Source organism: Microcaecilia unicolor, chromosome 10 (assembly GCF_901765095.1).
Source record: "Microcaecilia unicolor chromosome 10, aMicUni1.1, whole genome shotgun sequence".
Classification (NCBI taxonomy): domain Eukaryota; kingdom Metazoa; phylum Chordata; class Amphibia; order Gymnophiona; family Siphonopidae; genus Microcaecilia; species Microcaecilia unicolor.
In genome coordinates this window covers 166,835,505-166,862,956 of record NC_044040.1, presented here as the reverse complement: position 1 = coordinate 166,862,956, position 27,452 = coordinate 166,835,505, and the positions used below count along the sequence as shown (strand labels likewise).

The window sequence follows — 27,452 nt, the reverse complement described above, 5'->3', positions numbered from 1 at the left end:
ATATAGGAGCACAGTTCTATGACTTACCCACTTCCTCATTGGTCTTATACAACTTTATTCTCTTATACCATTTTTAGCAATTTTTAGAATTTTTTAATAAGATATCTTTACTTAACTTGCACAAAGAGGCCTGCAACCAACATGAGTCATGTTTCACCAATCAGGCTGCACCAGGGTTAATTCTCTGTCTCTGAAACAAAAATATAATATTAAAAACATCCATCTTAATTTGAATCCAAAGCACAAAACTTCTAAACTGCATACCTGACTGAGTTTCTCCATGTGAATCAAAATGAAATTAAATATTCAGAGAGAATCACCTGACCCAGCCACCTTCAATCAAAAGAAAAGTCCCCCATTCATATTAAAGAAGCCCAGTCTATCTCTCAATTTAACCTATTAGGGGATACAGTGTTTAAATCAAAAATCCATTTTTGTTCTTTATAATTGAGCAACGTTTCAGAATTACCACCCTTCCATCCTAACTCAATCTTGTCCAATATCCTCCATCTCATATCAGTAATCTGATGTCCCTTCTATATCCAATGGGACACTAGTGTGCCATCACTTTTTAAAATCCTGGATTTGTGTTCAGATAACCTTAACTTGACAAGTCTTGAGGTCTGTCCTATATATAATAAATCACAAGGATATTGTATGACATACACTATGTTACAGGAATCACATGTTGTCAATGATCTTAATTGCACTGTCTGATCACTTCTCGGAATCTTCCAACTCTGACCCTCTATGGTTCGTGCACACCATTGGCAATATCCACACATAAAGAGACCTGTTTACTAAGCTGCGCTAAGGGTGTGCTAGTATTTTTAGCGCGTGCTAATGATTAGCATGCACTAAATGCTAAGTTGTCCATAAAAACATATGGGTGACTCTAGCGTTTAGCACATGCTAAAAATGCTAGCGCACCTTAGCAAACAAGGCCCAAAGCGTCCCATAATATCGCTATTAGGCAGCATATAATCCAATCGTTTGTATGTCAAAATTTCCCCTATAACGTGTCCCCTAGAATATGCTACTACAGGAAATTCTTCAAAGCATTTATGTGTTAATACTTTCCAATGCTTAAAAATTATAACTGTCACTTTAGAAACCTTTGCTATGTATGGTATAATGAAGGTCAATTTCTCTTCCTGAGACCTATCTACATAGTTAAGGAGTAAATCCCGCTGTGCAAATTTAGCTATTAAATACACCTTCCGTATAATGTTAAAAGTTTCATGCTTTGAATTCAAATTAAGATGAATGTTTTTAATATTATATTTTTGTTTCAGAGACAAGAGGATTAATCCTGATGCAGCCTGATTGGCGAAACATGCCATGTTGGTTGCGGGTCTCTCTCTGCAAGTTAAGTAAAAATATCTTATTTAAAAATTCTAAAACTGGCTAAAAACGATATAATAGAATAAAGTTATACAAGGCCGATGAAGAAGTGGGTAAGTCATAGGACTGTGTTCCTATGTGAAACGAGTTACCACTGAGATCTTGGAAGATTTTTTAAGAAGTTTATACTGCATTCCCTGATTATAATTGATATTTAAGTCTGGTGATAGCGTGGAGCAGTTATAGCAGTGTTTGAGGGCTCTCCGCTTTAAAGAATTTGGAACCTTAATTAGATTCATTTACTGGGATTGATTAGGCAGCTGACCAGGACTGCAGCACTTCTGACAGGGACCAGAGTCATGTCTCCTCCTAGTGCTCAGACAACTTGAGGCCACACCTCCTCCAAATGCTGAAGGAGGAATAGACCTAGTCCAGGACCATGAGCCCCACTGTCCTCTGAGACCCAGAGGCCACATCTCCCCCAGTCCTGATGGAGAAATGCAAGTTTGCTATTCTAGCACAATTCATACCAAAAAATAGCCCAGCAAATCTTGACACCAAAATGTTGGGAGCCACTGCACTATGGGCTGGAGATTCACTCTAGTCACAATGCTTAAGGTTTTTGTGTTTTGTTTAAATCAGTCTTTCAATTATGGGCTTCTAGGTTTGCAGTTGAACCAATTATGGCATGGGTAGCAGCTGTTTTCGGGGGAAGAACATAAGAATAGCCATATTGGGTCAGACCAATGGTCCATCTAGCCAAGTATCCTGTTTCCAACATTAGCCAAGCCAGGTCACAAGTTCCTGGCAGAAACCCAAATAGTGACAACATTCCATTATACCAATCCTAGGTAAGCAGTTGCTTCCCCATGTGTGTCTCAATAGCAGACTATGGAGTTTTCCTCTAGGAAGTTGTCCAAACCTTTTTTTAAACCCAGATAAGTACATAAGTACATAAGTACATAAGTAGTGCCATACTGGGAAAGACCAAAGGTCCATCTAGCCCAGCATCCTGTCACCGACAGTGGCCAATCCAGGTCAAGGGCACCTGGCACGCTCCCCAAACGTAAAAACATTCCAGACAAGTTATACCTAAAAATGAGGAATTTTTCCAGTCCATTTAATAGCGGTCTATGGACTTGTCCTTTAGGAATCTATCTAACCCCTTTTTAAACTCCGTCAAGCTAACCGCCCGTACCACGTTCTCCGGCAATGAATTCCAGAGTCTAATTACACGTTGGGTGAAGAAAAATTTTCTCCGATTCGTTTTAAATTTACCACACTGTAGCTTCAACTCATGCCCTCTAGTCCTAGTATTTTTGGATAGCGTGAACAGTCGCTTCACATCCACCCGATCCATTCCACTCATTATTTTATACACTTCTATCATATCTCCCCTCAGCCGTCTCTTCTCCAAGCTGAAAAGCCCTAGCCTTCTCAGCCTCTCTTCATAGGAAAGTCGTCCCATCCCCACTATCATTTTCGTCGCCCTTCGCTGTACCTTTTCCAATTCTACTATATCTTTTTTGAGATACGGAGACCAGTACTGAACACAATACTCCAGGTGCGGTCGCACCATGGAGCGATACAACGGCATTATAACATCCACACACCTGGACTCCATACCCTTCTTAATAACACCCAACATTCTATTCGCTTTCCTAGCCGCAGCAGCACACTGAGCAGAAGGTTTCAGCGTATCATCGACGACGACACCCAGATCCCTTTCTTGATCCGTAACTCCTAACGCGGAACCTTGCAAGACGTAGCTATAATTCGGGTTCCTCTTACCCACATGCATCACTTTGCACTTGTCAACATTGAACTTCATCTGCCACTTGCACGCCCATTCTCCCAGTCTCGCAAGGTCCTCCTGTAATCGTTCACATTCCTCCTGCGACTTGACGACCCTGAATAATTTTGTGTCATCGGCGAATTTAATTACCTCACTAGTTATTCCCATCTCTAGGTCATTTATAAATACATTAAAAAGCAACGGACCCAGCACAGACCCCTGCGGGACCCCACTAACTACCCTCCTCCACTGAGAATACTGGCCACGCAATCCTACTCTCTGCTTCCTATCTTTCAACCAGTTCTTAATCCATAATAATACCCTACCTCCGATTCCATGACTCTGCAATTTCTTCAGGAGTCTTTCGTGCGGCACTTTGTCAAACGCCTTCTGAAAATCCAGATATACAATATCAACCGGCTCCCCATTGTCCACATGTTTGCTTACCCCCTCAAAAAAATGCATTAGATTGGTGAGGCAAGACTTCCCTTCACTAAATCCGTGCTGACTTTGTCTCATCAGTCCATGTTTTTGTATATGCTCTGCAATTTTATTCTTAATAATAGCCTCCACCATCTTGCCCGGCACCGACGTCAGACTCACCGGTCTATAATTTCCCGGATCTCCTCTGGAACCTTTCTTAAAATCGGAGTAACATTGGCTACCCTCCAGTCTTCCGGTATTACACTCGATTTTAGGGACAGATTGCATATTTCTAACAGTAGCTCCGCAAGTTCATTTTTTAGTTCTATTAATACTCTGGGATGAATACCATCAGGTCCCGGTGATTTACTACTCTTCAGCTTGCTGAACTGACCCATTACATCCTCCAAGGTTACAGAGAATTTGTTTAGTTTCTCCGACTCCCCCGCTTCAAATATTCTTTCCGGCACCGGTGTCCCCCCCAAATCCTCCTCGGTGAAGACCGAAGCAAAGAATTCATTTAATTTCTCCGCTACGGCTTTGTCCTCCTTGATCGCCCCTTTAACACCATTTTCGTCCAGCGGCCCAACCGACTCTTTGGCCGGTTTCCTGCTTTTAATGTATCTAAAAAAGTTTTTACTATGTATTTTTGCTTCCAACGCTAATTTCTTCTCAAAGTCCTTTTTTGCCCTCCTTATCTCCGCTTTGCATTTGGCTTGGCATTCCTTATGATCTATCCTGTTACTTTCAGTTGGTTCTCTTCTCCACTTTCTGAAGGATTGTTTTTTGGCTCTAATGATTTCCTTTATCTTACTGTTTAGCCACGCCGGCTGACGTTTAGTCTTTTTTCCCTTTTTTCTAATACGTGGAATATATTTGTCCTGAACCTCCAGGATGGTGTTTTTAAACAGCATCCACGCCTGATGCAAGTTTTTTACTCTGCGAGCTGCTCCTTTCAGTCTTTTTTTCGCCATTTTTCTCATTTTGTCGTAATCACCTTTTCTATAGTTAAACGCTAGCGTACTTGATTTCCTAGTTTCACTTCCTTCAATGCCAATATCAAAACCGATCATATTATGATCACTGTTATCAAGCGGCCCTCGTATCGTTACCCCCTGCACTAGATCATGAGCACCACTAAGGACTAAGTCTAGTATTTTTCCTTCTCTTGTCGGCTCCTGAACTAGCTGTTCCATGAAGCTGTCCTTGATTTCATCAAGAAATCTTATGTCCCTTGCGTGTACAGATGTTACATTACCCCAGTCTATATGCGGGTAATTGAAATCCCCCATTATTATTGTGTTGCCAAGTTTGTTTGCGTCCCTGATTTCCTTTAACATTTCCGCATCCGTCTGTTCGTCCTGGCCAGGCGGACGGTAGTACACTCCTATCACTATCCTTTTCCCCTTTGCACATGGAATTTCAATCCACAGTGATTCCAAGGAGTGTTTTGCTTCCTGCAGAATTTTCAATCTATTTGATTCAAGGCTCTCGTTAATATACAATGCTACCCCTCCACCAATCCGATTCACCCTATCACTACGATATAATTTGTACCCCGGTATGACAGTGTCCCACTGGTTATCCTCCTTCCACCAGGTCTCAGAGATGCCTATTATATCTAATTTTTCATTTAGTGCAATATATTCTAACTCCCCCATCTTATTTCTTAGGCTCCTGGCATTCGCATATAGACATTTCAAACTATGTTTGTTGTTCCTAAGTACATCATGCTTAGTACTTGACAGTATTAATTGGCAATCTTTTGTCTGATTTTTATTGTTATTTAAAGATACTCGATCTACTACAATCTCTTTTGCAACCTCACTATCAGGATACTCTATCTTCCCTGTTATGGTGATATCTTTGAAAGATACCTTATCCCGAACCATGCTCTTTTGAGCGACTGTCGGCCTTCCCCCCATTTCTAGTTTAAAAGCTGCTCTATCTCCTTCTTAAACGCCGATGCCAGCAGCCTGGTCCCACTCTGGTTAAGATGGAGCCCATCCTTTCGGAATAGGCTCCCCCTTCCCCAGAATGTTGCCCAGTTCCTAACAAATCTAAAGCCCTCCTCCCTGCACCATCGTCTCATCCACGCATTGAGACTCTGGAGCTCTGCCTGTCTCTTGGGCCCTGCGCGTGGCACAGGTAGCATTTCAGAAAATGCTACCCTGGAGGATCTGGATTTCAGCTTTCTACCTAAGAGCCTAAATTTTGCTTCCAGAACCTCTCTCCCACATTTTCCTATGTCATTGGTACCCACATGTACCAAGACAGCGGACTCCTCCCCAGCACTATCTAGAATCCTATCTAGGTGACACGTGAGGTCCGCCACCTTCGCACCAGGCAGGCAAGTCACCAGGCGATCCTCACGTCCACCAGCCACCCAGCTATCTATATGCCTAATGATCGAATCACCAAGTACAACAGCTGTCCTAACCTTTCCCTCCCGGGCAACATTTGGAGATATATCCTCGGTGCGAAAGGATAATACATCCCCTGGTGGGCAGGTCCTGGCTACAGGAGTACTTCCTACTTCACCAGGGTGATGCTCTCCTTCTAGGAGACCTCCCTCCTCCAAGGTAGCACAGGGGCTACCTGACTGGAGGTGGGACTTCTCTACAACATCCCTGTAGGTCTCCTCTATGTACCTCTCTGTCTCCCTCAGCTCCATCAAGTCTGCTACTCTAGCCTCAAGGGAACGGACATGTTCTCTGAGAGCTAGGAGCTCTTTGCATCGGGCACACACATATGACACCTCACCAATTGGGAGATAATCATACATGTGACACTCAATGCAAAAGACTGGATAGCACCCCTCTCGCTGCTGGACTGCTGACTCCATCTTAGTGTTTTTTGAGTTTTTCCGTAATTTAAAACTTGCTAAAGTATTAAGGATATCAGCCTATCACTAACTTACAGTTCCTCCTTTAAACCCCAATCTTCAAGTTCCGAAAGCACAAGCAAAATTTGTTCACTTACCAGAGAAATATCCTCTTCTCCCAGAACTTATTAGAAGGAAAGCTTTCGCGCGCCGAGTGGATCGGAACGGACCTGGGAGTCACTCTGGCGAAGGCTCCGAGGATATGCAGATGAGCTGCAAGTCCTCCACGGCACCTGAGAAGGCAACCGGTGGGAGAGCTGGGCACCTCTCAACCAAGAAAAGGCTTACCAGGGGTTAGGCCGAAGCCAGCATTCCTCCCCCTGAGGGTCACCTGATCCTGGCTAAGAAGTACCTGGTAGCTCTGGGTAGGTGGAGCGAAAGCCCTGGGTAACTGTGGCGAAGGCCCTGGGAAGGTCGGGGTGGATTTGGGAGTCACCCCGGATGCAGCTGTGAGGATATGCAGAACGCTGCAAGTCCTCCACAGCACCTGGTAGGAGCACTGTGCACCTTGAGCAGAGGCCCCGAGTGGATCGGAACGGACCTGGGAGTCACTCTGGCGAAGGCTCCGAGGATATGCAGATGAGCTGCAAGTCCTCCACGGCACCTGAGAAGGCAACCGGTGGGAGAGCTGGGCACCTCTCAACCAAGAAAAGGCTTACCAGGGGTTAGGCCGAAGCCAGCATTCCTCCCCCTGAGGGTCACCTGATCCTGGCTAAGAAGTACCTGGTAGCTCTCCAGGTATGCTAACCACTTTTACTACATCCTCCAACAAAGAGTTCCACAGCTTAACTATTCATCGAGTGAAAAAGTATTTTCTCCTATTTGTTTAAAATAGTATTTCCATGTATCTTCCATGAGTGTCCCCTACTCTTTGTACTTTTGGAATGAGTAAAAAAAAAAATCAATTCACTTCTACTCGTTCTATGCCACTCAGAATTTTGTAGACCTCAATCATATCTCCCCTCATCCATCTCTTTTCTAAGCTGAAGAGCCCTAACCTCTTTAGCTTTTTCTCATATGAGAGGAGTTCCATCCCCTTTATCATTTTGGTCGTTTTTTTCTGTTGAGTTCTGTTAGCACCTCCAATCCTTTTCAAACAACCTATGGTTTATGAGCTCTCAGAAAATTCACTTGCTGTCTCAGTGGCTCTTTCCTCTCCAAGCAAGGTATGACTTTGTATGACTTCTCTACCAGTCTGCCAGCCAGCACCACAGATGACTTGGATACTGACAGACTCTCACCTGCCCACAGTGAAAAAAGTATCTACAAAGAAAAATTATCTTGGGATTATCTAATTAACATAGTGCCTATCACAAACCAATATTACTAGGAAAAAGACTAAAACCTATACCAGCACAGCCACTCTGCAGCTCCTGACTGGTCAGATAAACAGAAGAACCCCCACTGGCATTTGCAGCCATGGCTGGTGCAAAAGTATTGGAAGCCTTAAGCAAACCTTCAGCCTTAAGCCCCCCCCCCCTCAATAAACTTTCAGTACCCGAATCTACCCTCCTTCAAGAAGACACACATTAAATTTCAGAGACATATATATATGCCCCAGGCAGGTATCACCTGTGATCTGGTGAGAGGGCAAAAAAACTCAAAAATAGGTTTCCTCAACCCTAGGAGCCAACCTTTCAAAATGGGGGTATTAAACCCAATGGAAATTAGCCCTCCCTTGACACGAAGAGTTTGTTTAAGATTAGTAACATAGAAAGTGCCAGCAGCTAAAGACCTGAACGGTCCATCCAGTCTGCCCAATAGTCTCATTCATTCTCAATTCTAGATTGAATCAACAATGAACGTGATATTATATACTTGATCATGGTCTTTCTTTGTTGTTTCAGGAATATAGACTGTAGAAGTCCACCCGGCTCTATCCTTATGTTCCAACTACAGGAGTTGCTGTCAAAGCCTATTCGGCTATTCAAATCCATCTTGTCATTTACAGGACACAGACCATAAAAGTCTGCCCAGCACTGTCCTCACCAGAGGCGTAGCCAGACTTCGGCAGGAGGGGGGTCCACAGCCCGAAGTGAGGGGGCACATTTTAGCCCCCCCCCCACCATTGTTGACCCCCCTCGCCACCAACTTTGACCCCCCCCCCCACTGACGACCTTCTCGACCCCCCCTCCCGCCGCCAACCCGCTGTCGCCTACCTTTGCTGGCGAGGGGCCCCAACACCCGCCAGCCGAGCCGAGGTCCTCTTCTTCCCAATCCCGCGCAAGGCTTCGTTCTAGTCTGACATCCTGACGTCAGACTCACAGAAACAGAACGAAGCCTTGCAAGGCTTCGTTCTGTTTCTGTGAGACTGACGTGACATCAGACTAGAACGAAGCCTTGCATGGGATTGGGAAGAAGAGGACCTCGGCTCGGCTGGCGGGGGTTGGGATCCCCCGCCAGCAAAGGTAGACGATAGCGGATTGGTGGCGGGAGGAGGGGTCGAGAGGGTCGACGGCAGGGGGGGGTCCAGGGGCAAATCTACAGGGCCCAGGCCCCCATATTGGCTACGCCACTGGTCCTCACGTTCCAAATTACTGGAGTTAATGTCAAGCTCTCTAAACCCTGATTGCTATATGCGGGACTCAAGACAGAACAAGCCAGCCCAGCACTGGCCTTAGTTGATGTGGAGGGGCATAATCGAACGAAAACGTCTATCTCCATGGGCGTTTATCTCCGAGAACGGGTCCGTGAAGGGGCGGACCGAACCGTATTTTCGAAAAAAATAGACGTCCATGTTTTATTCAACAATTTGTGAGCTGGGCGTTTTTGTTTTTCAGCGATAAGGGAAAATGAAAGCGCCCAGCTCAAAAACGAATAAATCCAAGGCATTTGTTCGTGGGAGAGGCCAGGATTCGTAGTGCACTGGTCCCCCTTACATGCCAGGACACCAACCGGGCACCCTAGGGGGCACTTTTACAAAAATAAAAAAAAAAAAGGTAAAAGAGCTCCCAGGTGCATAGCACCCTTCCCTTGTGTGTTGAGCCCCCCAAATCCCCCTCAAAACCCACTGCCCACAAGTCTACACCATTACTATAGCCCTAAGGGGTGAAGGGGGGCACCTACATGTGGGTACAGTGGGTTTGGGGGGGGGGGGGGGTTGGACGACTAAGCATTAAGCAGCACAATTGTAACAGGTAGGGGGGGATGGGCCTGGGTCCACCTCCCTGAAGTCCACTGCACCCCCTAACAACTGCTCCAGGGACCTGCATACTGCTGCCAGGGAGGTGGGTATGACATTTGAGGGTGAAAATAAAAAGTTGTGAAACATCATTTTTTGTGGTGGGAGGGGGTTAGGGACCACTGGGGGAGTCAGGGGAGGTCATCCCCGATTCCCTCTGGTGGTAATCTGGTCATTTAGGGCACTTTTTGGGGCCTTATTCGTGAAAAAACAGGGTCCAGGAAAAGTGCCCTAAATTCTAGCTACAAACACATACTTTTTTCCATTATCGGCGAAAGGCGCCCATCTCTGTTCAGGTGATAACCATGCCCCAGTCCCGCCTTCACCACGCCTCCAACACGCCCCTGTCAACTTTGTACGCTTCCGCGATGGAGTGCAGTTGAAAACGTCCAAGTTCGGCTTTCGATTATACCGCGTTATTCGTTTTTGTGAGATAAACGTCCATCTCCCGATTTAGGTCGGAACTTGGGCGTTTTTCTCGTTCGATTATAAGCAGGATAGCCAGAGTTACCATCTAAGCACCACTTGACATGCAAACACATATGCAAACCTTTAAACTTTGTTTTTTATACCATTCATTTTCTAATTAGAGATCCCCTATGTTCATCCCATGCAACCTTGAATTCCGCCACAGTTCTCTCCACCTCCTCCATCGGGAGGGCATTCCAGGCATCAACTACCTTTCTCCGTGGTCAAGAAGCCACAGCAGTCAAAGCTGGCTTCTATGTCCCTGCTACTAAAGGACAGCTCATGCTTTCAGCTCTCTCATGCTTCTCTTTTCCAGCTTAGTCTCTCATTTTACACTGAATACATTCCACTGTGAGCTTTTGGAGGAGCGCACTCCTAGTCTTTCCAATTTGGTAGTGTGTATTTCACAAAAGACCTAGCCTTGCGTTTTCCAACATCTGTTTTTATTTATTATATAAAGCCAATTAAATCCGTGCATTCAACAAACATATACATATCCAGCTTTCCTTACTGTCTAGCCCCATGATGGCGAACCTATGACACGCGTGTCAGTACTGACACGCTTAGCCATTTTCAGTGACACGCGGCCGCATGTGGCCGCATACAGAGAAGCAGCGGCGTTCCCCGGGGTGGATCGCCGATGCGTCCCCCCCCCAGGTGCAGCGCGACCTCCCCCCCCGGCGAAATCACCCCCCCCGGTGCATGTTTACCCGCTGGGGGGGTGCCGTGTGCGCTCCTATTGGCTCCCTCCGAGTCCTCCGCTTGTTCCCTCCCTGCTGCTCCCTCTGCCCCGGCTCCTGCACGGCCGTTAGGGGATCTTTGACCTCACTTCCGGCCGGCGGAGCAGAGAGCAGCGGAATGCCATGGGGGACGCATCTCTGGGGGCCCTGTGATCGCCATTACCACATAACCACAGCAACCATCATCCAATCTACTGTTCTGGGGTGTCGTGGATTTCTAATTGACCATCATTGCTGAGATAGGTGAGGGGGAGGCTGGGAGAGGTGAGGGCATGTGCTATGGGTGCCATTTCCCGCCATTAGAAATAGCGGCAGCCATCTTAATTTACATAAGGTGGTCAGTTAGGCTAGTTAACCCCTAATTGCCTGCAGGGCTAACAGGCTATCTATAATTCTATCTTCTGTCACTGCCCCCCTGATGGAGAACCCAAAAAATAAAAAACCAAGGTTAAGTAAAGGAAGTGGTAGTAGCAGTAGCCGACCCTTTCAAGAGACATGGACCGAGATGTATGGCATTATAGAAAAAAATGGCAGATCATTTTGCGTTCTATGTACTGAAACGGTAGTAAGCAGAACGTGGAATATAAATAGACATTTTGAAACTAATCATTCCCAGCTCTTGAAAAAAAGTGAGGATGAAAGGAAGGAATACATTTCCAGGCAGCTACACTTTTATAAGAGCCAATCTAAGTCCATCCTTAAATTTGTAAAAGGTTCTACAAATTTAACATCTGCAAGTTTGAGCATTGCTCACTCCATAGCTCAGCATGGAAAAGCACTCAGTGAGGGAGAATTTATTAAAGAAACTCTCCTAAGATGTGCACCAGTTCTATTTCGCGATATGCAGAATAAAGATGCAATTATTAAGAGAATATCTGAGTTACCAGGAAATTTGGAGTGCCTGGATCCGATTACCAGACACTTTTAGCACCCTGAAAAATATAGCAATGGCTTTACTCACAATTTTTCCCTCTACGTAGTTTTGTGAAACCTTATTCTCAGAATTAAATAATATCAAAACCAACAAAAGAAACAGATTGAAAGATGAAGTTAGTAGTGCTTGCTTGGGCTTGAAGTGTACAAAATACCAACCTTCAATTGAAGATTTAGCCAATGAAATTCAGCAACAAAAAAAGTCACTAATAGGCAGATTAGTTAAAGAATTCCCCCTCCCCCTCACTTATCTTAGTTCACGGCACCCCACACAAGTTAAATAATATCAAGACCAACAAAAGAAACCGACTGACAGATGAACAAAGAAGTCACTAAGCAGGTAAGTTAAATAATTAGGTTTTGGTTTATTAAATACAGTTATATATTACAATTATACATTTTTGTTATTTAAACTATAAATATCGCGAAATTATGGTTTTTTTCTCGAAGTGACACACCACCCGAGTTATGCTCGGTTTTTTGGCGAATTTTGACACACCAAGCTCAAAAGGTTGCCCATCACTGGTCTAGCCTTTACAGTTCGCCTCTGAGGTGACTGCACACAAGGAGGTTTATCAAATCTCCTACTTAAGTTGGCTGGAGCCTGGAGTGGACCACAAAGCACTCCGAGTCGCAAATACAGTAACAGAAGTAGTAGGTGGGGTCACCAGAGTGAGGCTTGTCACGCACAGAGAGCTCCGGCATGAAGCTTGGAACGTAACTACCGACAGACACTACCAGAGTACCAAAATGAGGCTTGGTTTACTGTCAGAGAGAGATGAAACACCAGACTGAGGGTTGTTTGCAAGTGGTTGAATAGCAAATACTGCCCAACATACTGTAAGAAGGAGCCCAAAAACCTGTAATTCGCCTTGCAAAAAAAAAAAAAAATTCCACAGCAAGTCTTCAAATATAGCCCAATGTGGCGGAAAATCTTCCGAACTTGGCACTGGCAACACTGCGAGAAAAGGACCGAGACGGGAGGGGAGGGGATGCCTCTTCCCCGCCCATAGCCTCGCGAGCCGGCCCGGTCACCGCCCCCTTCCAGCCAACCTGCCCGCTGCTTCCCTCCCAGAGGGGCGTCGTCGCTGGAGTTCTGGGCGGGGCCTGGGAGTCCCTCTCAAATACGCACGCACACGCTTTGTAGAATCTAGCTGCACGGGGTGTAGGGTTGTTCTGTACGATCCGTGAGCGAGACTGTGGTAGAGTGCTTCGATTCTCACAGAAACGCAGAGCTGAGGTGAGTGCGAGTGAAGCGGGGTTGTCAAGGGCGTTTCCCTGTGCCTCATTAAAGGGAGTTGTGACGACGAAGCCCTGTGGTGCTTTGCTTTCCTGACACAAAGTTTCGGGGTGTCTCTTTTAAAACGGCTCAGCCCTGGTGGTGCTGAATGGGGTTTGCCCACGTGCCCACCGGTTGCCTCTGTCTCTCTGTTATGCATTGCGGGTGGGAAATAAATATTTTGAGTTACCGGATGTTATTAGAGTGGGCAGAGGGGAGGTAGATTTGACGGATCTTCGCCGATCACTTCAGGCAGCGAGGAGAAGGCGTCCTTGGTGTGGAGAGGGATGGAGGGTAGGCGAGAGATCCGGAGTCTCGTTCTGCGCACATTCCCGTTGTACGGGTTCGAATAAATTATTCTATCAGAAATGTATTACATAATAATACCCTTGCCCTATCCAAGAAACTTCTTCTGATTCAACTGTTGTGATGGGTGACGAGGTCCATAATCTCTTCCTTTTGTGAGAAGTTCTACTAATTATCTTAATATCAGTGCCAGAAAGCTAGAAGCTCAAATGCCATGTAGGGGAACCAAAGGATATCTGTCTCTTCGAAGTACAGAAGTTTGAATAATATGCTCAACCGAGTAAAGCAAGAATAGTGTAATAGTGCTTTTAATCAAAACATGCCACAGACTGGCAAGCCAGTTATTAGGTTATGTTTGACTTTTACCTTAATTTACTTCTGAAAGATTAAAAGTGAAATTGACCAGGTTTAGAGTTTGAACTCATAATCTATACAGTTTAGAAGTGGATATTGTACTCTGACCTGATTTGTAGTATATCATTCTAGATAAAGAAAGTGGCTTATGCTTATTTATTAGGATTTATTTATTTATTGCCTTTTTTTAAGGAATTCACTCAAGAATTAGCCAATAGTAGGCAATAGACAATTATTATAGTAAACATGTTCACATATGCAACATGGCATAGTATGCTACTTACAGTGTTAATACAATGCACATTAAAACATTTTAATAGATAAATGTATGTTGTAAGTGGAGGTAGAACATATAGACAGACAGGACAAATTAACATGAACTGCTTTGCACAATTTTGCATCACAGCAGCTCATTAATGCCAAACTTACATAAACTTTCTGGCAAAGCAGACACTGTGTAAAAGTTTACTATTACAAAGAGTAATTCAGAGAAGTGATTTTGCCAAAGTGTACCTCACATGAAAAGTAGTACAGATGCCTGGATTATGGTTTTTTTTTTTTTGTCACATCTTTACAGGCAATTTATGCTATCCTTTGTGATGTGGTTCTCTTTTGCCATACAACAAATACATTTCTTTTTTTATAGGCAGAAAATCATAAAACCAGTTCACAGAAATCAGTAGCAGAGAAACTAAGAACTAGTGTAATGAGAAGTTGAGTCTTCAGTGATGTGTTGCCATAAATACTTTAAATTTTTGACAAGTCCTCTGTTTATCCTGAAAACACAGAGTAATTACGTGCAGGCTTATCATACTTAACCTATCATTTTGTTTCAACCTTGGTAAGGGGATCACTTTTAAGTGAGAGGGCAATTCACCTTTCATGTCTGTACAGTCTTTGGCCTTTTTTTTGCTGCAGTTGCCGATAAGTAGCATTCCAGTTACAATGTTTTCAGGAAGCACCACATTCAGTAATTATGGCAAATGGTGAAAACAAAAATCCTGTGGTATATATGGAAAAAGTGTGATTTAAAGGCGCTGTGTATCGCAGGTGAACAGGGGCTTATCTCCCTCTGCAGTGTTGTACAGTGCATTATCCCAGAGTATGCATGATTTTCAGTCTTATGTAGAAAATGCAGTCACTCCTATCGCCAACATCTGGAACGCTGTGTGGAAAGCCTGCTGAGCGTATTCTGCTTTTGATGTCAGTTCAAACTAAGGGCAGAACACTAAAAGCTTACTCAGTCTTCTAATTACCACACATCCTCATTTAAATATACTGAAGGATCCTACATGCCTCAACTCCATAGGAATCAATTTTGTGGGAGCGGAGAACAGAGTGTATTCATTCCTGGGGGGTGATGGATGAGGGAGGGGGAGGTCAGTTATGAGAAGGGTAGTCGCAGGAATCCTGTACCAAAATTAGGGAATGCTCACAGATGTAGAAATTAAAACGCATGAAAGTAAAACCTGATGCCTTTTGCTTATTTTACCTTGGCCCTCCTTAACCTTTCAGCACCACTATACATCAAGGAGAATTTTTTTTTATAAATTCCTGCTTTCTTACTGCTCCAAAACTTCAGTCTTTTGCACCCGTCAGAACTGCACTGTATAGAGCAACCTACCACTAGGAAGTAGAGGGATGGGAAAGGAATTTTAATGGCATTGTTCCCCCTGGGCGACTTACTCATTTGTTTTTTTATATTTACATTGACACTATTCTGGTTTTAGGTGTATTGGATGTGAAGGAATTGGTTCATAATGCTAAAAAAAGACAAATTATTTTTTTGGGATATATGGATTGCGGTAAGATAACAGTTAAGATCAGTGACTGTGGGAATAGATTGACCTTGCATCTGAAATTTGAAATCTTAGGGGGATGGTTGATGTTTTTGTGATATTTAGCTTGCAGGTCCAAGCAGTTGTACATAGTGCTTTTTTCAAACTTAGAATGTTGTGGCAACTACCGGTGTATGGATTTTATTTTAATGTAACGTTATCCAAAGTACTGGGTTTTATTCCTTCTTCAGCAGTTTCTTAGCTTTTACCATAAACTCTACATAGAAACCTTAAAATACAGACATCATAAAAAAATAAGTTATGCGAAATAGTGCTCAGTTTTTTGGTGTATATAATACCACCATCATAGCACATAGTCCAACCCTACTTCCACTGGCTGAATGCAACTTTCAAATCTCAGAACATGAAAATTCTCAAAAACCATAAAATGTCATCCAATCTCTTAAGCGGAGTAGGTTGTGTTCATCAGGATGTCCATAATGTTCTCAATGGTGATTATCAGGTCGCGGAAATAGTCCAATGCTATGCAATACTTTAACTAGAAATCTCAACAAATTACCACCACTGTGATTTGCAGCTTAATGTTCTCAAAGCATATAATGCAAAAAAAAAACATTCTTGTTGCTCCTAACATGGTCCCTGTTTCACCTAGGATTGGGTCTTCAGTAGAACTTAAAACCACTGAAATAAAAAAACGCTAACAAAAATCCAAAAATTATCTGAGACTCACATTGCAAATAATATAAACATTATACTTGTTTTTCAAGGAAAGAAGCTACACTCCACTCTGTCAGCACCTTGTATCATCTTGGATCATGAGCACTCCATGTATTATATGTAGACCTCCCTGGTAGACTTTTGAAGAAGCTTGAAGTAGTGCAAAATGTGACTGCCCACTTACCTCTGAATTTCATATATGGCAAACAAAGTTAGGTGTGCTTCCGAGATGTGCACGCAGATAAATTGTATAATATCTGTACCATCAGAAATTAACTAATTATTGATGTTCATTGACACAAGTGCTATTCTGTAAGGCACAGCACCTAACTCCCATGGCATACATCTCAAAAGGGGGCTTGGCCATGGGGGCATTCTGAAAAGTTGCATGCAGGATTACAGAATACTGCCTCACTTGGGTGCTGGCATTTACACCAGGTTTTAGCAAGTATATGTCTGGTGCCCTGAAATTAGGTACAAGGTCCATGCTAAACTATTCTATGTAAGGCACGCACCCTTTAAGTGCATAGTACTGAAGTTTTTCAGTGTCTAAGTTTTGGCACCATTTACCAAATTCAGCCCTTAATGACAGAGTTTGAAATAGATACATAGTGCTAGGCAGCTGTTAGTAAAGTTCTATTGCCTACCTGTGAAGGCTCACTTGATTTAAAATCTTGGTCTTCAGAGTGCTGAGGCCTTGAGTATGTTCCATCTCAAGTTATGCACTTCAGATACTACTGTTAAATACCTACCATGAAGGAAATGCCTAAGGTAGGGTTTCGGGTCTGTATCTTTTTTGGTGGTGGCTCTTGAGTTGTGGAATAGGCTCCCAGTTGTGGCAAGACAAGAGCTTCATTATTTTAAATTCCATAAACTCATAAAGACTATTTCATTCTTTTATGAAGTGATAGGAGTATAGGTTTGGATTTCTCCGGTTGTAGCTTGACCTGACTTGTTGTATTAGTATGCACCTTTATGTTAATTTAGGAGTCTGTCTTTTGTTTTTTGTTTTTTGGGGGGGGGGTCGTTCTGTATATGTTTGTTTTATTCTGTAAATCGCCTGCATTGACTGGTTTGTTTAGCAGTTTAGAAGCAATTTCAAATAAATGTGTGTTCATCTGCTAAGCACATAAAGAAATTTGATTGCATAGGGCATTCCCTATATCAACAAATGCTACTTTGATACTAGAAGACCAATTCTAATGATAAGACAGTTATGATCAGCATAGCTAATAAACTATCAATACTGAGTACCTATTCTCCACTACATGTGGATAGAAATATCATGATCAGAAATCAGGAATACGTGACAGAAAGATAAAAAGAATCCCTGTTCTTTTGGGTGTTACATATGTGATTAAAAAAAACAAACTTCTAAGTGCACTTCAATATGCTACCTGTATATGTTGCCCCCTTACAGTCTCCAGAAGGAAACTCTTCAGCACATTGCAGGATTAAGAAGAGCACTAGCTGCAAATTTGTGAGATGTGTACCCAATGTATCTTGGTTTGAGTGAGATTAATTCTTATGGTATGCGCAATCCAGACTTTTTTGAGACAGTCCCAAAAGAACCAATCTCAGCCTTCAGCAGTATGACTTGATAAGCACATGTTAAACTGCAAAACTGAAACCCTGATGCACAAAGGTGCATGTAGGGGGTTGTGTAAACTAGCATTGCTGAGAAAGAAGGGGTTGTAGCTGGATGAGCCAGTGCACCAGTGTTAAGAGGAGTGAGAGAAAAATGATCATCTCTGGAACACAAAGGAACAGCAGGGAGCTCCTGATCCTGGAAAAGGAGAGGATTCAGAAGACCAGAATTTGCCAGGGGAACAGCATCTGTGACCACACCTGAGTTTAGACTCCAGCTCTTTGAGGTACAGTACAGTCTTGATTATCTGACGTAAATGGGATCAAGATGTTTTTGGATAAGTGAAAAGTCAGATAATATGGAAAACAATGATAACCCCTTACAAAATGCATGGAAAACATACTTAGGCATAGGGTATCTATTTAAAATGCAGTATGTTTATTAACGCTAACCAGCAGCATGTGAAGCCAGAAAACAGGAAGAGAAACTGCTCACTTAAAAGTGATGACATCACTGGGGGGAGGGATCTGTCAGATATGCTGGATGATCGGCTTAGTGATGGTTGGATAATCGAAACTGTAATGTATTCAGGGGAAAGGAATTAAAGAAGAAGGGCTCTCCACCTGTAGGAGAAGGTGCCAGCAAAATCTGAGTGATTATTTACTCTTTCTACTCTGTCATTTTTGGATTTTTGTCAGCAACCCCTTAGGACTTTCAGTAAATTCCTACTTCAGAACAATATTTGGGAATGGGAAACTGTAGAATTTGGTACCAGCGGCCTCTTGGTTTACTGGTTACAACCTGGAGCCCAGAACAAAATCCAAGCAAACTGAACCTGCAGGCCAGCATGACCTACCTGAACTTGTGCCCTTGGTCCCTCATACAGCCGAAAATAACTGCTGTAGGGGACCCCAGCCCTGTAGAGGTTACAAATGTGTAAACGGCAAATGCTGCTCAAATTTAAAGGGGGCATGCTTTGGGCAGATCAGAAATATGCATTTTACAGTGGGACTACATGTATATTCCAAATATTTTCTTATTTGACCCTGTATTTTTTCCCTAGTACTTTTTTTTTTTTAATCCCTTTACCCCCGGATTCTGTATATCGCATTGAGACTTCCGTGTGGAAATCGAAGCGTATTCCATAACAATGCACATAATTAGTTAACCAGCTAATCAGTGCTGATAATTGAATGTTAACCAATTATCAGCACTAACTGGCGTTATTTAGAATTTACAAGCACTACTTGCTAAGCATATTCTGCAATGTGGTGCACATAAATATAAGTCACATAGTTGAAAAGTGGTTGTGGGCATGGAATGGGCGGGTTGTTGGCATGTTCTAAAATCTATGCATGTTATAGAATACACCCACTCTACGCCTATTAAGGATACATGATAGACCTTATTGATCTACCAATAAGAAACAAAGTCAGACTGTCAAGATCCTACTTAAACCTACACTACCCAAATTGCAAAGGACTGAAATACAAAACAACTTACGCATCCGGCTTCTCCTACATAAGTGCACAACTATGGAATGGCCTCCCAAAGGCCCTGAAAACCATCCACGACCACCTGAATTTCAGGAAATCACTAAAAACCAACCTCTTCAAAAAGGCCTACCCCAACAACCCCACATAAACCTCTTCACCCAGCAACACAGCATGACTTTGACCATACTGGACAACACGCAGTCTTCCTCCCGACCCTCTACATATACCTCATACGATCACTTTTCAACCTTGTACTTGTTATCAACCGACTGGGCAAACGCCTTTGACGGTACTATGTAAGCTACATTGAGCCTGCAAATAGGTGGGGAAATGTGGGGTACAAATGCAACAAATAAATAAATAATTTAGGCATCAGGATTTACACCGTATAATCGACTAAATTTAGTCACGTGTACCGGCGCTTGGTGTATTCTATACACTGCATGGAAATATAGGCTTAGTCTAAATTAAAGCGTAATTAAATGCACTTTCATTTTCTGCATGGAAAGCTCGGCATGATATTTAGAATTTAGCCCTTAAAATGTAAAAATTTTACATTGTAGGCTTTGCTGCACCATTAGTTCCACTCATACATACAGGTATCTAGAATATGGCTCTTATTCACTTAATTGCTGACTCCTATACATGGAAAGGATGAAAATCCTCATGCCCAAAATTGGGCACGGATCCTGGCACTAAATGATATTCTATAAATTGCGCCCAATTTTGAGCGCTGTTTTATAGAATAGCATTTACCAGTTGCCTGAAATTGTGCATGCAAATTTGGGCGTGCACTCATTTGTACGCACAATTTAATTGAAGAATGAGCCCAGTTAGTACTAATTGGCTTTTTAGCAAGCAATTATTGGCGCTAATTGAAATCAACATATACATGTGTAAATTTAGTCACATGATCAACGCCTAAATTTTACACATGTCCCAGAAAAGGGGCAGAAAAGTGGGAGGGTTATGGGTGGAGTGGATTCCACTTGTGTGCACAATTATAGAATAAGAGGGTTCTGCATGTAAGTTTAGGTGGTGTCATTTCAACCACGTTTTTATTGGTGCAAATGGATGTGCCTAAATTTACACACGACCCCTGCACTTAAGTGCTGTTTTATAAACCGCGCCTAACTTTAGGCACAGCTTACAGAATAGCGCTTAAGCAAGTTTTTTCGACCTTGATTTTATAGGTGTGAATTATTTTAACCCATACTAGAGAAAAATTACAGTGCCATCAAGGGAAATCAGGAAGGAGTCACCAGTCCAAAACAGCTGTGTAAGGGCAGAAGTCTGTAAGAAGTGGATTGAAAAGCTAAGGAGAAATAGACTGCTTTTAGCAGAGAGATACATTTATTAAGAGAAGTCTGAAGCCTGAGAGAGAATAAGACTTTTCCAGAGAGTGGGTACCATAATGCTGAAGCACAGAGTCCTATACTTGTGTCAGTTTAAACGGCGTTTGCAGAAGGCAAACACCGTTTAGACTGACACAAGTATAGCACTTTGACACAGCTATAAGGGCGAAACTCTCGCTACAGTTGGTGCGTATTAAGAATTTAAACAGCTTTGAGTTTTTTAATTTTTTAAATGCCTGTGGAGTTATCCTACCCACAAAATCCCTACCACTTTTTCTTCTGTAATACAAAAGTGTTCTGAAGCTTTTTCCCCCTTGAGTATTTTTTTTTGTACTGTATTGAACGTTGTTGATATAGGAAGTACTGGCAGCTCTTATTGTAGAAAGGTTTGTTTTTGAAAGATTGTACATTTGGGGGCTTTTTTAGTAAGCCACATGCGTGCATCAGTTTGGAGTTACCACCCAGCTACTGCGTGGCCTGAGCGGTAATTTCTTGTTTTCATGCACGTCCACTACATATATACAGGAAAATAATTTTTTATTTTTCTGCACGCGGCGGAAACTGGGCGGTAATCATCATTCTACACACGTAGATGATTACCACATGGTTACCATGTGAGACCTTACCACTAAGTCGGGTGGCGGTAAGGTATCAGACCCAAAATGGACATGCACCAATTTTTATTTTGCCGCATGTCCAATTACGACAATTAAAAAAAAAAAAAAGCCTTTTTTTTTACAGGCGTGCTGAAAATGGATCTGTGCACACCCAAAACACATAACCTACACTAGCGCATCCCATTTTTCAGCACACCTTAGTAAAAAGACCCCTAGATCTTTCTTCCTCTGGGACTATATATAACTTTGAATTCCAAAATCTTCTGTCAAGAGATGCCACTACTGCTGGCCTCCTCATCCCTCACCTTGACTGATAGATTATTTGGTCCCAGCAGGTTTTTAGGAGAACATGCAGTTCTTTGCCCTCACAGCTCCAAAAACTTGGGGGGGGGGGGGGGGATTGGAAAGGGTAAATCAGAATATCTACCCCAGGTGCAGAAAAAAGCTAGTTCTGGCTCTGCTTCAATTCTCAACTGTGACTGTGTTTATCCTGTAGTTTTGTGAATTTCCTTACTGCTTTTTTGCTTCCTTCACCTCCAGTAGCAGGCTTCTTCATATTCCCATCACTCTGTGGCAGAGTCTTCTAATGCTACTCCAGAATATCTTCTTTTTTTTGGGGGGGGGGGGGGGGGGGGGAATTTCTTCTCATAATGACCCCTTATTGTAGACATTCCTTTCTTTTAAAAAATTCCAGTTGATTGTGCATTAATTAATTGGGGTTTTTTTTTGTTTTAGCTTTTAGAGTGTTTTATTTTCATTATTGACCCATTCATTTCGAATGTGGTAGACTGCTTCAGATGAAATCTAGAGCATTTTTCTGTAACTGGATAGTCTTGAAAAAGTATGTTTAAATTATGGGCATTTGCATCCTTCAGGTTTATGTGAGTTTCATGATCAGTTTGCTTTAGAAATGAAATAAATATCCCTCAACTGGCTGTGAGTAGTTATTTTGTAACTGTCAAAAGAGCAAAAAGTTTAGTTAACCAAAATTTTGGTTTGAAGCCACAGTTTTTTGATAGTATGTTTAAAAAGGCTTCCATGGCTTTTGTTGTACAAGGCCATGAGTACTTTTGAGCTCAGCAGGATAGTGGATGATGTTGATTGTGACAGACCTCTTGGTATTCTGGAATGCTTTTGGACTGAACACCACAGCCATAGCTGTCCATTTCCAATTTTCTTGAACCCTCCCCCCCCTTGAAAGAAAGCAACCAAACAAAAAGTCTTCAAAAAAGATCTTATAGCAAGGCTTGAATGTGCATACTATTGGGTGGGTTTTGTGTGTGTGTGGGGGGGGGGGGGGGGGATGGAGTACTGTTTAACTCCAATATCTCCATATTTATTTCTTTATATATGCAGTCATGTGCTCATGCTTAATTGGTGTTTTCAGGCATGTCTCAGCAGTGCCTTATGCCACAGACCTGTTCTTTTACACTCATGTACCCTTCCCCAGAACCCTCTGCATTACCAGGGAAAAGCGAAGGTAGGCTGGGAGGGTCAAGGGAGAAATGCTAGGGGGACTTGATAGGAATGGAGACTGGTTTGGGGGGGGGGGGGGCTCGTCTTCAGGAAGATGGGACAGCACAGATGGCCCCTTTTACTTCCAGCCGTGATCGTGCTGTGGCTTTACTGTTTAGCCTGATGTTCATGGAATGGAAAAACGTAACCAGCTTTTTGTTGGCAGTAGTTTTCATGGAATAACACAGCTTGCAGTGTTAACTAGAAGCCACATTATTACATTTGCATACTAATGAGCTGTTTTACATGCATATGCATGTTATGCACTTCATTAGTATGCAACCGATGGTAGCTTTCATATTATCACAACACACAGTACTTGAAACTTGTATTAGTGTTTGTGTGTGTGTGTTTTTTTTTTTTTTTTTTTTTTTTTAAACATGCTATGGCTATTAACATGCATTATTTGCCCCTTAACTCTGCTTGATAACTACACACCTTAGTGATTCAGATATGTATTTCATTTTCTGCCTTATAAATTCTACTGTAATACCAAATGACTGAACCGTACAGTTTTCTACTGGTTCCTGTGTGCACTGTCAACTAGTGCTGGCAAGGCAGTATTTATCACTTGGAGCTATGGCACACCGAGGTCAGACTGTAAGATCCATTCTTTCAGATTTGTTGACACTGACATGCAATTGATCACACTTTTTTCATTTTTAAAAAATTCTTTACAATAATAGAATGTTTGGGTGTTGCTCTATTCAAACTGCTCCTCCTTCCCCCCCCCCCCCTTTTTATTCTCCTGGACAGACACATGTTGGAAAGAATTCCATGAATTCTTGTTTAAATGTCAAATTTAGGATTTTCCTCTCTTCTATGGCTGAGAAAACCCTAATCAATCAGATTTAGCCATTGTGCTTATTTTCTCTGTGTAGTGCCGGCTTGCTTTCTCTAATCCTTGTATGTTTTAGGGTGGTGTAAAAAGCTACTTTTAAATAACCAGCTAACTATTGGAATAATTTTGTCATTTGTATCTTCTGATGTGCATTTTCCACCCCTTGAAGCAATTTACTTTTAGCCCTGTGTACACTGTAAACATATGTTGAGCTCTGAGGTTGAAAGTGATGTCATCAAACAGTACATCATTTAAATGCTGCTGAGCAAACAAACCTTTTAGTAATTTTTGTGAGGAACATTTGAATGGTTTGTGCAAAAGACAGAAACATTGATACTGGAAGGAATGATCTGTAACGCAAACAAATATAACGCAACTAAAAAGTCTTCAATGCATGCAGTCCAACTGGCATAAAATGGAAAAAGCAAAGCAAACAGTGGATACAAAAAAGTCCTCTCTCAAGTGGTGTCTTCTGAAACAAGTTCTTTATTGCAAAACAATTAAAACAACGACCCGACACGAATCGTGTTTCGGCCGTATAGGCCTGCGTCAGGGGTCTATTCGCTTCCAATCAAGAAAGAGAATATGTAGATAAAAATAATAACTGATCAACTTTCTGCAAATGAAATACTCTTGTTCACTTCAGCCTCATATTCTTCTCTCAGTTCCCCAGGCTTGCTTAGGTGAGGCACTGGGTACACTGTATAAGCTCAGGTAGGCGCGAGACTGCGACTCCCGAGTCCCGACCCAGTCGGGCTGTCTGCTGCCCTGCCCTCCTTCTCTCCTGGCGAATCCGTCACAAGCACCAGAAGAGAGAGCGGCGCACGAGTTGCCACTCCTCATGAACCAACCAGCGAGCTTCTCACGCGCCGTCTCCAAGAGCAACTAGCCAGCAAGTACACACCATCCAGTAATTTCCACTGAGCAGCAACCTATCAGCAGCAGCCAGCCCACTACCCATAAGCAAACACGATTCGTGTCGGGTCGTTGTTTTAATTGTTTTGCAATAAAGAACTTGTTTCAGAAGACACCACTTGAGAGAGGACTTTTTTGTATCCACTGTTTGCTTTGCTTCGTTGCTCTTTCGTGGAGAGAACACCTTCTGTGTGTGTTGGCATAAAATGGAAAAACCCAACAAGGGTCCCCTCGTTTTCACTGGAGTTTTCAAACTTTTTTACCCCTGATGCAGCTTCAGCAAAACGAGGGAGACCCTTGTTGGGTTGCTTATCTGTGGCCAGTTAGACTGCATGCATTGAAGACTTTCAGTTAAATTATATTTGTTTGCTGTATCTTTTGGTTCCATGGTTTTGTCTTTTGCACTCTGGCTTGTAGTGACTGTTTGTTGACATACTGTAACTGTTCATATTTTTGTGATTTTTTTTTTTTTTTAATGTTTGGCTTTTTTCTCCATCTGTATTTCATTTTGTGCTAGTGACAGGAAGTGGGCCTGTGGTTTCTGCTGTAGTCCCTGTTGAGACATTTTGTCTTGGAGGAGGTGTTTTAGCTTTGAGTCTTTAATCCTTGCCTCTTTCTTTTTGTGCTTTTTTTTTCTGTAGTGGTCCACATGTATGTCGGCAAGTTGAGCAGAGTATTTTCAATTTTGTAATCGGCCCTGTTAAATCTCTGGATATTGAATTTTTAATAGTTGCCAATTCTGTTATCAAAGTGATGACAGGTAGAGGGTGTTATGGTGCTAATTATACAGATTGGAGACCCATCTGTTTAATTGCAAAACTGGAAACTCAAGTTGGGATATTATCATTTGCTTTAACTCCAGATTACCTTAAAAAAATAAAGGTTGAAGTCATAGTGGATCTAGTAACTGATAGAAAAATTGATATGCTGTGCATTACAGAAACTTTGTTCATGGATAGTGATTGGGTGATAACCTAAAAGACGAAGTTTCCACTTTTATGTTTGTAAAACACAAATTTGCTGGTTTGGAAGAGGAACAGGTATGACGGTTACAGTGAGAGATTGCTCATGGTATTAATGAATTATGGAGGATATTTGGGTGATTATTAATCATATTCTACAGTTTAAAGGCTGTGGATTGTGTTTACTGTACTACCCTCTGAAGAGAGAATATTAAGATATAAAAATGCCATTTTGGCTGCTGAAAAGAATTATTATATTGGGGTGGAAATGAGCCACTAAATTTTTTTTCTATTTGGTTAATGTGGTGTTTAAAACATATAGGGCCCTGTTTACTAAGATGTGCTAGCGTTTTTTAGTGCACGCTAAAAATTAGCATGCATTAACGCTAGAGACACTGATATGGGCGTCTCTAGCATTTGCGCACACAAATTTAAACACTAGCGTGGCTTAGTAAACAAGGCCCATATATTGTAATGATGATAAAGGTGGCTCATCTGCATCTGAACTAGTGTATCTTTTTAAGGGTAAAATTGAAACTATTAGGGTATGATTATTAGGTGTTAGACAGTATCGTAGGTGCCCCGTATAGGAGGCTTGGGGAGGCTAAGCCTCTGCAGCCCAACCGTGACCTTCCCCTGGCTGCTGCCCCCACAAATGCAGGGCTGGCGCAGCGCTGCAGCCAGGCAGTTCTCCGACGGTCCCTCCTTCCTTCTCGTACTCAGCTCCCTGACCGGCAGCCCTCCTCATCTCCGTTCCTCCCTCCCCCCCCCCCGCGCATGCGTGTGTTTTCAACCCTTTTACTTTCCGTGGCAGCGACGTCAGTGTCGAAGGCACTGTGGGCTCCCCTCCAGCTCCAGCTTCTCCCTTCCCTCTTCTGCGATGATGCATTTCCTATTTCCGCGAGGGCGGGACACTGTGTGAAGAGGGAAGGGAGAAGCTGAAGGTGAGCCTGCAGTGCCTTGTTCACTGACGTTGCTGCCACGGAAAGTAACAGGGTTAAATGCGTGAGGGGACAGGAAGGAGAGGAGGGCAGGGAGAATCGCTGGACATGGATGGGAGGGCAGGGGGAGACAACAGATCGCTGGACATGGATGGGAGGGGGAGGAAGAGATAACTGGAGGGGAGGGCAGGGGGAAAGGAGATTGATGGAGGGGAGGGCAGGGGAGAGAGGAGAATTGCTGGCCATGGATGGAGGGGAGGGCAGGGGGAGAGAGGAGAATTGCTGGACATGGATGGAGGGGAAGGGCAGGGGGGGGAGAGGAGATCGCTGTACAGGAGAAGAGTGGAGAGAGGAGAATCGCTGGACATGGATGGGAGGAGGAGGAAGAAATCACTGGAGGGGAGGGCAGGGGGATAGGAGATCAATGGAGGGGAGGGCAGGGGAGAGAGGAGAATTGCTGGCCATGGATTGATGGAAGGGAGGGCAGGGGGAGAGAGGAGAATTGCTGGACATGGATGGATGGAGGGGAACGGATGGATGGAGAGAAGAGATCGCTGTACAGGAGACGAGTGGAGAGAGGAGAATTGCTGGACATGGAGGGGGGAGAGGGCAGGGGAGAATGGAGAGTTGCTGGACATGGATGGATGAATGTGGATAGGGGAGAGAGGAAATTTGGTGGATGGAGGAGAGGGCAGGAGATAATGGAGAGTTCCTGGACATTGATGGAGGGGAGAGAGGAGAATTGCTGGACAAGGATGGATGGAGGAGAGGGCAGAGGAGAATGGAGAGTTGTTGGACATGGATGGAGGGGAAGGAAGTCAGGAAGGAGATGCACATGGATGGAGGGAAGTCAGGAAGGAGATGCACATGGATAGATGGAGGGGATGGAAGACAGAAGAAGTAGATGCACATGGATGGAGGGGTAGGGGAGTGAGGAGAAATGCTGGATATGGATGGAGGGCAAATTGCTGAATTTAAGGGCTGGACTGGAACACTTTG

General features: G+C 43.2%; 1 protein-coding gene across 1 annotated transcript in view; it reads left to right on the top strand.

The window, feature by feature from the left end:
- The first annotated feature begins 12,912 nt into the window (after nt 1–12,912).
- Nucleotides 12,913–27,452, top strand: part of SERPINE2 (serpin family E member 2) — a 55,116-nt gene continuing 40,576 nt past the window's right edge. Inside the window, exon 1 of the mRNA XM_030216557.1 lies at nt 12,913–13,008. The gene's annotated coding sequence lies outside the window, so the exon portion shown is untranslated. The remainder of the gene's footprint in view (nt 13,009–27,452) is intronic.